Genomic DNA, 12,218 nt, shown 5'->3' on the forward strand with positions numbered 1-12,218 from the left:
CCACAGTGGGCCGGGCGTGGTGGCGCACGCTTGTAATCCCCGTGCTTGGGAGGCTGAGACAGGAGGATCGCGCGGGTTCGAAGCCAGCCTCAGTTACTTAGTGAGGCTCTCAGCAACTTAGTGAGACCCTGCTTCCAAATAAAGTATAAAAGCGCGGCTGGCTTCGAACCTGCGCGATCCTCCTGTCTCCGCCTCCCAAGTGCGGGGATTACAAGTGTGCGCCACCATGCCCGGCTAGCTATGGTAATCTTTACCCTACCAGGACCGTGTGGTTAAGTTTTCCTTTTTTCCAGCTCTCAACCCTTCAGTCTCACTTCTGGGTGCTCTGTTCCAGTAGAGAGAATATCAGCTCTGCCACCTGCCACTCAACTAACTGTAGCCTTGCCCCCTCTGAACCCCGTCATCCTCTTTTGACAAGTGAATAATTGTCCTTAGCTCACAAAATCCTGAGGGCCGGTTATTGGTGCGCTGTGTCACACATCTTAGTGGGGTAAAGTATGGTAGAGCGCACATGCACACATCTTTCTGATTGCTGAGCACAGACAGTTTTCTGTGGGGCAGGACAGGAAAGGAAGCAATCAAGTTTCTAATTTGTCTTGCTGCATGACAGATGGTCAACCACACTTTTGCTCCTAATTTCCTGGGTCAGAAATGCAGAAAGGCTCCCAGAGCCTTTCAAAGGCTGGAGGTCTCTCTCCAGTTGCAGTCAGATGTTGGATGGGAACATCTGCATTCGAAGGCTCTATGCTGGCCATGGGCTGGATCTCCCTCTGGCACTGCCCACCAGAAAACCAGCACATGCTTCCCTCAGGACAGTCTCCAGGCCCATAGTTGGATTTCTTTGTTGCTGTGGCCCTGGGGGATGGAACCCAGGAGTATTCTACCTCTGAGCTACATTCCCAACCCTATTTTGTTTTTATTTGGAAATAGGGTCTCGCTAGGTCGATGAGAGTCTCAGTACTTGCTAAAGTTCTCCTTGAACCTGCGATCCTCCTATCTCAGCCTCCCAAGGCTGAGATTACAAGCGCGCACCACCACACCCGGCCAGTAGTTGGACTTCTTATAGGGGTTGATTTCCTCGCAGAGCAAGCATCTTACCCAGGCAAAAGCTGCATGGCTTTTTATGACCTAGTCTCAGAAATCACATACATAGACCTTGCCTCCTGTTAAAGAAATGGTAAGGTCATATTGTTGACCGGCATGTGTGGTAGAGAAATCGCTGAGGTCATATTGAGAAGTACGGAGGTGGTGCACAGTGAGAGATACTCCAAAGAAAAGATAGAGTGCTTTTGGGGACAGCTGGGTATTCCCACATTACAGATGCTCACAGACTGAGTCATCCTGTCTGCAGCAATTAGCACCCCCAGAGCTGAGGAGAAGGCAGCTCAAAGAGGTGCAGATACTATTTAAAAAGGCTGGCATATGCTGGGCAGGGTGGCACACTCTTGTAATCCCAGTACTTGGGAGGCTGAGAAAGGAGGATCACAGGTTCACATCCAGTCTCAGCAACTTAGTGGGTTGGTAACTTAGTGAGACCGTTTCAAAGTAAAAAAATAAGAAATAAAATCAGGCTGGGGTTATAGCTCAGAAGTAGAATGCCCCTGGGTTCCATACCCAGTAAAACACACACACACACACACACACACACACACACACACACACACACACAGAAAAAAATGACTGGCAATTAAAGGACAAATTTAACTTACTCAACATGATGATAGTACAGATTTTTAGCTCAATACCAGGAAGAACTATTAAAATTTTAATTATATTTTTAACACGGAAATAGGCTACATAGGCATTGAAAACACACTGAAAGGAATGCAGTTACAGCCCCCTCCCACCCCTGTTCCTTCCACCCACCCCTCATTTCATCCCCAACTCCAGCGCCTCCCTTTTTTTTTTTTTTGGTGCTGAGGATTGAACCCAAGGGCATTCTACCTCCGAGCTATACCCCCAGCCCTATTTTTCATTCTTTATTTTGAAACAGGGTCTCACAAAGTTGCAGAGGGCCTCACTAAGTAGCTGAGCCTGGCCACAAAACCAGATCCTCCTGTCTCAGCCTCTCAAGTACTGGGATTACAAGCGTGTGCCGCCACGCCTGGCCAGCGTCTCCCATCTTAACGGTGCCCTATATATATATTTCCAGGGGTTTTCTTCCTTTTGAGTTTTTATTTTTAAGTGGAATGGGTTTTTAACTTTATTTTTAATTGTGGTAAAATATGCATAGCTTAAAATTTGCCATTTTTAAGCAGCATAGACTACGTGCATATTGTTCTGCAAGCATTACCACCATCCTACTCCAGAATTTTTTCTTTTTTTACCTTGTAGAGTTGTTTTGGTACTGGGGATGGAACCCAGAGGCATTTTACTTCTAAGCTACATCCCCAGCTCGATTCTATTTCTTATTTGGAAACAGGGTCTCACTAGATTACTGAAAATCTTGCTAGGTTGTGAGTAAGAATAAGAATCCCAAGTCCTGGGATTACAAGTGTGCACCACCATGCTCTGCTGTAACACAGAGGTTTTTTGTTTTTTTGTTTTTTAATCTATCGAAGAATCACTCCTCGTCTCCCCTCGGCCCCTGGGAGCCACTATTTTACTTTCTGTCTCCACTGATTTGGTTACCCTAGGTACTTCATGAAACCATACAGCGTTTGTCCTTTTGTGATGACTTCTTTCACCGAGCAGTTATGTCTTCAAGGTTCATCCATGCTGTGTCACATGCCAGAATGTCTTTCGCTTTTATTTATTATTTATTTTTATTAATTTTTTTGCAGAGTACCCAGTAGGGGATGGAACCCAGGGGCATTCAACCTCCGAGACACACCCTCAGCCCTATATTTTAATTCTTTATTTTGAAACTGGGTCTCACTGAGTTGCAGAGGGCCTCACTAAATAGCTGAGGCTGTCCGCGAACCGCGATCCTCCTGTCTCAGCCTCCCGAATGCCGGGATGAAGAGCCTGTGCAGCCATCCCCGGCTGATAGCCCTTTGTGTTTAAAGAGTCATGTCCCAATACACGCATGTGCTACATTCGTTTATCCAGATGTCAACAGACATTTAGGTTGCTTTCACCCTTCAGCCATTGTGAGCATACAGTACAATACACTGTTGAGATTAAAAAATCCTCATATTGATAAATGCCATTGCATGTGTGTGTGTGTGTGTGTGTGTGTGTGTGTGTGTGTGCGCGTGTGTTAGTTACTGGGGATGGAACCCAGAGGCCTTCCACCTCCATGCTACACCATCAGACCTAGTTCATATATATATATATATATATATATATATATATATATATATATATATATATTTTTTTTTTTTTTTTTTTTTTTGGTGGTACTGGGGGTGGAACCCAGAGGCTTTCTACCTCCGAGCTATACTCCCAGACCTATTTTCTATTTTATTTGGAAACAGGGTCTCACTAAGTTGCTGAGAGCCTCACTAAGTAGCTGAGGCTGGCTTTGAACCCGTGCGATCCTCCTGTCTCAGCCTCCCAAGTGCGGGGATTACAAGCGTGCGCCACCACGGCTGGCTTAGTTTATATTTTATTTGGAAAGAGGGCCTCACTAAGTTGCTGGGAGCCTCACTAAGCTGCTGAAGCTGCCTTCGAACCTACGAAGGATCAAGCTCTTAAACCTAGGACAGTTTCCTTTGTTTGTTGTTGTCCGTGACACCTACCACTTTTAAGAATCCGGGCCAGGTACTCTGTAGACCGTCCCTCGGCTCGAGTTTACCCCCCACCGCCCTGTGATTACATCCAGGCTGTGGGACTGGGGCCCAGAGAGCACAGAAGGGTTACAACGCCTCTCTCTGAGCTCAGTGGACAGTTTCCCAGTAGGGGTGTGTCTGTCTCTGCTCCCACAAGCCGTCATGGAGGGCAGGGTGTCTCAGGAGGCCTGCAGCTCTCCCCTCACCCCACAGGCACAGGCGGCCTGCTCCAGAGCCTCTGCTGTGACTGCGGGTGGTGGCACTGCTGGGGTTTGGAGGCTGAAGAGATGGCTCCTCCCAGCTCCACCCAGGCCGTGTGTTCCTCGAAGGGTGTGCACAGGCTCTCGGGACTGCCTTTGCAGACTTCTCAGAGAACACCTGAGCAGAAGGCCATTCTGTTTCACAGAAGCAACCCCTAAGTACCCTGTGACACATTTCAATTTGCAAAGGGTTTCCCCTTCTAGTCATGCATAATTAGACCTACTGCTTCATCCAGTACTTTGTGTGTAACTAGCATCCTAGGTTTGTCTTCAAAGTGTTGAATGAGCCGGGTGTGGTGGACATACCTGTAATCCTCGGACTCAGGAAGCTGAGACAGGAGGATCACAAGTTCAAAAATGTCGCGACCCTAAGGCTCTGACCAACTTCCCACAGCTAGGACATGCACATTTCTAACACTCTCATAGGCGGGCTGGTGGTAGCACGAGGCGCTGCATCACTGATCATCCGTAGGGCGCCTGATAGGGCTCACTGCGCAGGCTCAGGGCACCGCCAGCCTCGTGAGCCTCGTGACTTGGCAACATGCCTACGCGCCATCTTGAGCCACCGCCCCATCCCGGTCTAGCCGAGTGGGCCCCGACACAAAAACAGGTCTCAGCAACTTAGGGAGGCTGTCAGCAACTCAGCGAGGCCCTGCTTCCAAATTAAAAATACAATTGGGGCATGGTGTGTAGCTCGAAGGTAGAATGCCCCTGAGCTTCTGTCCCCAGTAACACACACACACACACACACACACACACACACACACACACACACACCACCTGCTGCACCAGAATCATCTCGTCTACTGCCTCCACCATTACAGTATGGGTGGGGAAAGAGGCCCAGCAGCTAGCCCAAGGTTACCCAGCCCGGAAGGGTAGGGCCAGAGCTCACACTCTGGCCTCTTGGCGTCTCTGGGTCAAGTGCTAAGTATTAAGCTGCATGGTCTCCATTGAGCAGCACAGGAAACCAGGTGTGCGGGGAGGGCGGAGAGGTGCCCGTTTGCAGGCAGAGATGAGACCTGAGAGGCTGTAAGTTCTGGTTGGCTTGTGGGACTGTGACTGGCCCCAGGAACTTCTGGTTTCTGCCTGGTGTTTTTGTTACAGTCTCAGCCTGCTTGGGGACCAGAAGATGCCAGAGGGCTGGTGGTGAGCTGCCAAGAGGAAGGGGTGGAGGAGCTCCCCAGCTCCCAGCAAGCCACTCTTGAGGCGCGGAATCCCCACCGGGAAGAAATCCCATCCCATTGCTTCCTTCCCTACCTGCCAAGGTGGCGGCCACACCCTGCCTCTCCCTGGCTCTGGAGAGAACCACTCTGTCCTGTGAAGACATCTGTCTTTTAACAGGAAGTTGATGGTTCTTCGGGTAAACCCCGGTCTGGCCCGATAGACTCTCGAGCAGTATCTGTCTTGAACCCTGACCTTAAAGGACAAGCCCCGAATTCCAGCCTGCCCAAGTGCTAGGCCAGGAAAGGGGATGGGGGAGGTGGTCTGGAATCATCTTGCAGGGATGCACAAGGGCAGAGGGGGAAAGTTCTACCTATTACCCACCCTGTGAACCCCAGACCAAAGTTCACCTCTCTCAACCTGGCTTGGTGGCTCACACCTATAATCTCAGGATTTGGGAGGCTAAAACAGGAGGATTGCAGGTTCGAGGCCAACCTCAGCAACTTAGAGACCCTGGCTACACAGGATAACGCTCTCCCTTAACCACTTGCTTTGCCCCCTCTTCTATTCCATGGGAGGGGGGCATCTTTGTGCAGCTATTCAGGCTACTTACACTGAAGTGTGTATGTAGTGGATCCTCAGCGCATGCTCTGAGTAGTTGGCTGAATGATCTGAAAGAATTTACCCATTCAGAAAAATAATTAACAAGCAACTACCTTGAGTTAGGCCCTTTTCTGGGTGTTGTTGGCTCTGGGGCTGATGTTTTAGTGTAGGGAGACAGACCTGAGACAGATAAATAAACACAGAAATAGACAGAGGCAGTGAGGTAGGCAAGAATAAAGGAGTGATGTGGAGATTGGGGCCGGCGAGAGTGGATAGGAATGAAGCTCAAGGGAGAAAGACCGCCACCCCCTTGCCATCCTGTCGGCCCTGCCCCTGGCACCCCGGGAGGTCAGGCACGGGAAGCATGACATCCCAGCCTCCCTGGGATGCAATCCAGCCAGGTCTCAGGGACCATGCCACCGGACCCTCTCCACCCCATAACTGCCCTTCCCTGGGGAAACTGAGGCCTAAGGACCCCCCAGCAGCAGCCTTCCCCACCCCAGCCCTCTGTCTCTCCGCTCTCCACCTGCTACCGCTGCCCTGGTCTTAGATGTGTGTCCCCAGTTGTGAATGCACATGCTTGAAGTCAAGCCTCCTTCTAGCTCCAGCAGAGGGGACAAGCAGCTCGGTAATGCAGTCCAAGGGCAGCCTTTGAAACCAGTCAGCCCAGGCTTTGAATCTGTAGCCAGTCTGAAAACTCAGCACTTTCATCTGTAGGACCCGGCTACAGTATCCACTTTGTGAACGTTTCATTGAGAATTTAAGAATATATTGAAAGAGGGTCTGTCCACAGAGGGCACTTAATAAATGGTCCCTCTTTACTGGCAATGCTCCTGTAGGGTCCAACTGTGTCTTTTTTTTTTTTTTTTTTACATGCTCACATAATTTTATTAATGATTTTAGCTAGCTGTGCATTTGAATCAACAGGGAAACTTTTTCTCTCTAATGGTACTGAGGACTGCATCCAGGGCTGTTTTACCACTCCGCCACACCCCCAGCCCTTTTAGTTTTTATTTTGAGACAGGGTCACACTAAGTTGCCCAGGCTAGCCCTGAACTTGTGTTCCTCCTGCCCCAGCTTCCCCACTAGTTGGGGCTACAGGTGCATGCCATCATGCCTGGCAACAGGGAAGCATTTTAAAAAAACAATCATGCCTACTAAGTTAGTTTAATTTTCTTGGGAATAAAAAGAAAGAAGAAAAGAAAGTCACATGATCAGGCTCCTTCCCTGGATATTTTGATTTAGTAGGGGCCAATAGTTTATGTGAAAATCAATTCAGAATTGAGTGAAAACAAAACAAAGCAAAGATACAAAATTGAGTCAGGCACAGTGGTGCACACGCTGGTAATCCCCACATTTGGGAGGCTAAGACAGGAGGATCAGAGGTTCAAGGCCAGCCCCGGCAACTTAGTGAGGCCCTCCACAACTGAGCAAGACCCTGTTTCAAAAATAAAAATAAAATAGGACTGGAGGTGTGGCATGGAGGTAGAATGGCCCTGGGTTCAATTCCCAGTAAAACACACACACACACACACACACACACATGAAAGTACACCATTTATGATACTTATTATGTAAAAATAGACATGTAAAAAATACTAACAAAACATACCAAACTGTTAGTTATAAGTAAATCAGAATTAGGGGACATATTAATAGTAATTTGCTCTATTTCCACTATATTTTTGCTTATTTATTTGTTAAATAAATTTTTATTGGTGCATTGTAGTTATACATCTTAATGGGATAAAAAATCTTGTGGAGATATACACGCACACATCACCCAATCAGCCCCTACCCAATCCCTAACCCTTCCCTCCCCCTCCATCCTTCCCATGCTTGGTTTCCTGATTAACTTTGATATGTTTTTTTTTCTTCCATATATGGTCAAGTTATTTTTGACAAGGTTTCCAAGAACATTTGGTGAAGGAAATAATAATCTTTTCACTAAATATTGTTGAAAAATAATAACTACATGAAAAAGAATAAAATTTGGCCCTTACTTAACACCATATACAAATATGAACTCAAAATAGATAAAAGACCTAAATGTAAATTTTAAGACTATAAACTTTTAGAAGAAAACCAGGGTCATAAAACTTCACAACACTGAAATTGGCAGTGATTTCTTGGATATGATTCCAAAGGCACAGGCAACAAAAGAATACACAAACAAACCTCATAAGAAATAGAAAAATATGGTACATCCAAAGACAATGTAAACAGAATTAAAAGTTACTAATAGAATGGGTTAAAATATTTCCAAATGCTATATTTGAAGGTATATTAATATTTCAAATATAAATCCTAAAAATTAACAACAATAAAAGCAAACAATACAATTTAGAAATAGGTAAAAGACTAAAATAGAGAATGAATCTCCAAAGATTTTTATATGACCAATAAACACATGAATATCACTCATCATTATCATAATGTAACTAATCATTAAGGAAATACAAATAAAAACTATAGTGAAATACTACTTCACATTTGTTAGGATGGCTACTTAACATGAATTACCTTGCTCCAGCCCTTTACCTTGAGTTTGTTACTATCTTTACTTGTAAAGTATGTTTCTTGTAAGCAGCAGATGGATGGATTCTGGTTTTTAATCCATTTTGCCACTTTATGTCTTTTTATTGGGGAATTGGGGCCATTTACATTCAGTGTGATTATTGAGAGATAACTTTTAATTCCTAACATGTTAAGATTTTATTTCTGTTTGATATACTGTTTATTCTTCTTTGCTTAGTTGTCTGCTGAATGGAAAATCTTGTTTCTCTGGTTCTGGTATGTATTACCTATTTCTTCTTTGTGGTTAATCTCTTTGAATATTTTCTCTAGTGCTGGTTTTGAAGATATAAATTCCTTCAGTTTCTGTTTGTCGTGGAAGCTTTTATTTCCCCATCTAATTTGACAGATAGTTTTGCTGGGTAGGAAATTTTGGCTGGAAGTTGTTTTCTTACAGAGTTTGGAATATGTTACTCCAAGCCCTTCTGGCTTTCATGACTTGGTTTGGGAAGTCTGGAGTGATTCTAATTTGTTTGCCTCTGAATATCACTTGGCCTTTTGTTGTTGCCTTTAAGATTCTCTGCTTGGCTTCCACATTGGTCATTTTGACAATTATGTGGCATGGGGATCCTCTTCTCCGATCCTGTCTAAAGGGAGTTCTATAAGTTTCCTGGACCTGTGTATCAACCTTTTGCTGCTATTACTTTCTTGAAGAGATTATTGATCCCGTTGGTTTCACCTTCTTTTCCCTCCTCTATTCCAATTATTCTTAGGTTAGCTCTCTTAAAATGGGCCCATATTTCTTCAATGTCAAGTTCTTGCTGTCGGATTTTTTCCCCTAAATTATAAACTATGCGTTCATTTTTGGAGTGATCATCTTCTAGGAACGAGATTCTATTCTCCATGTGGTCTAATCGATTGTACTTTGAATTGAAGCCTTTACTTCAATGATTGCATCCTTTATTTCTTTTAGACTCTCTCTGAATTATTTTTGAAGGTCCTGTATTATTTCTACAGTTATTTTCCTGATTTGATCTTCTGGAGATCTCTGAATTTCTGTGTTATCAGGTTCTGATGTTGTGCGGTTGTGGGCATTCATTGCTCTATTGTTGTTCCTCTTTCCCATGATTTCAGAAGTTTGTGCCTTCTCTGGGTTCTTTCCCAGGTCACCACGACTTCACGTGCTCTGGATCTCGAGTTTGTTGTAATCTCAGCTGCCACTGCTCCTTTACTGGGTTGCATCGTAAAGTCCCAGACCCAGGGAGTTAATCAAGGCTGCGCGAGTCTGTGGGGGTGCCGGGCTGGGTGTTTTCCCACGGGGAGCTGTGACTAGGGTGTGGTATCTTTGCCACCACTACTCCTTCACTGGGTTGGACTGCAAAATCTCAGACCCAGGGAGATTATCAAAGCTGTGCAAGTCCCTGGGGGTGCAATGCTGGGATTTCTCCTGTAGGGACTGCAATTTCACTAACAGTTATTGTGTGCACTGATCTGGAGCTGTGGCGGGCATGGTGAACTCGCCACCGCTGCTGGCAATATGGAGCCGCTGCCACGCCCTCGGCCGTGAGTCAGGCGTATTTCTTTTCTGGTTTTGAGCTCTGTTCTGAGTCCCTGGAAGGCGTGATGAGCTTGGCCACTGGGAGTTTTAGATGTTCTTTGTGCTGAAAGAACTGCTGGATTACCCCCCGAATGATCCGCACTGCTCACTTCAGCTCCTTGTTTACCTTTCCTCTCTGGAGCCTGATGCTGTGAGGTATGATGGCTCCAGTGCAGCTCCACAATGTGAGCCGGTTTCTTTTCTGTTCTCTGGTTCTTCTTCTAGTCTTCTTTTTCTCTGTCCCTTGTGTTTACATTTTTTATTTCTCTGCTGATAGTGTTTTCTGGCTATGAAAAGCACTGACTTTGTGGCAATAGAGATTGAGTGTTAGCAGGACTAGGAAACACTGCTTTTCTGGGTCTCCATCTTCCCGGAAGTCCCCAACTGTGTCTTAATAAAGACGTTTCTCTGCAGAGGCTGCAGGACACCCTGGGGTCCCCAGTGGAGCCATGCCCAAGTTCCAAACACCCTGACTAGTGCCCAAGCTCAACTGTTACATATGGCTTTAGTGGCTTTTGCAAATCTGGGATTCTAACTAATAAGGACCTTTTTATCCTTCTTCAGTGCTTAGTACTGGAGATTGAACATTCACTGAGCTACACCCCCAGCCCTAATTGTGTGTGTGTGTGTGTGTGTGTGTGTGTGTGTGTGTTATTAAGGATGAATCCAGGGGAGATGTATGCCATTGCATCTGGTTTATTTTACCATTAGCATTATAATTTTGGAAATGACAATTTTAAAACGATTTCAGTGATACTACCAGTCAAAATGAATTACTATTAAAGCTTTGATGTGTTTCTATGCATTGTTATAATTGCAAAAATTAAAATCATGCTATATATACAGTTTTGTAATATGCTTTTTTAAAAATTTGCATTACTAGGGATGGAACCCAAGGGCATTCTACGTGAGCTACACCCCCAGCTCTATTTTTTATTCTTTCTTTTTTTTTATGTTTTGATGGTACTGGGGTTCCTGGAATCCCTTCTACCTCTGGGTTACATTCCCAGACCTATTTTTATATTTTTATTTGGAAACAGGGTCTCTTAAGCCAGCGTGGCTGGCTTCAAACCTGCGCGATCCTCCTGTCTCCGCCTCCCAAGTGCAGGGATTACAAGCATGCGCCACCACATCCAGCTTTATTCTTTATTTTTTAAACAAGGTCTCACTAAGTTGTAGAGGGCCCCATTAAGTAGCTGAGGCTGTCTGAGAACCCCTAATCCTCCTTTCTTCAGCCTCCCAAATACTGAAATTAAAAGCATGCGCCATCATGCCCATCTTGTAATTAAACTTTTTTCAATCAAACTTTTTATCAAGAAGATCTTTCCTGAGCTGGGCATGTTGGTACACTCTAATCCCAGTACTTAGGAGGCTGAGATGAGAGTATTGTCGGTTTAAAGCCAGCCTAGACAATTTAACAAGGCTCTCAGCAACCTAGCAAGACCCTGTTTCAAAATAAAAAATTAAAAAGGGCTGGGAGTAGCGGGCGTGGTGGCGAACACTTGTAATCCCCGCACTTGGGAGGCGGAGACAGGAGGAACGCGCAGGTTTGAAGCCAGCCACGCTGGCTTAAGAGACCCTGTTTCCAAATAAAAATATAAAAATAGGTCTGGGAGTGTAGCCCAGAGGTAGAAGGGCTTCCAGGAACCCCAGTACCACCAATAAATAAATAAATAAATAAATAAAAGGGCTGGGAGTGTGTAGCTTGGAGGAAGAATTCCCCCGGGGTCCAATCCCCAGTAACACACACACACACACACACACACACACACACACACAGAATATCTTCTTCCCTGGCCATTACATAATTTTTATTTTTGTTTATTTATATTTTTGTGAGCCGAGCATGGTGGCACACACTTGTAATCCCAGTACTTGGGAGGCTGAGAGGGGAGGATCTCAAGTTCGCAGCCAGCCTCAGCTACTTAGTGCAGCCCTCCACAACTTAGTGAGACTGAAAATAATTGTGTGTGTGTGTGTGTGTGTGTGTGTGTGTGTGTTACTGGGAATTGAACCCAGGGGCATGCTACCACTGAACTACACCCCCAGCCCTTTTAATCTTTTAATCTGAAATAGTGTCTACATTTTGTATTTCAGAATAATTGTGGATATATAGAAAAGTTGTCGAGGCAGTGCAGAAAGTTCCCCTTGAGCCGCCTCGCCCTGCTGCTCATGTCGTACACAACCACAGAACATTTATCCCACTAAGCCATAGCGTGGTGCCCTCTGGGAACGGAACTTCCAGCCTCATTTCAACGCTGCCTTTCTCCACCGGCACCCTCTCACTGCTCCAAGACCCAATCCAGAGCACCACATCACAGAGACTTTCCTCAGTTCTCATTCATGTATCCTGTACAATTCTTTCCC

This window comes from Muscardinus avellanarius (assembly GCF_963383645.1).
Source record: "Muscardinus avellanarius genome assembly, chromosome: 3".
NCBI lineage: Eukaryota > Metazoa > Chordata > Mammalia > Rodentia > Gliridae > Muscardinus > Muscardinus avellanarius.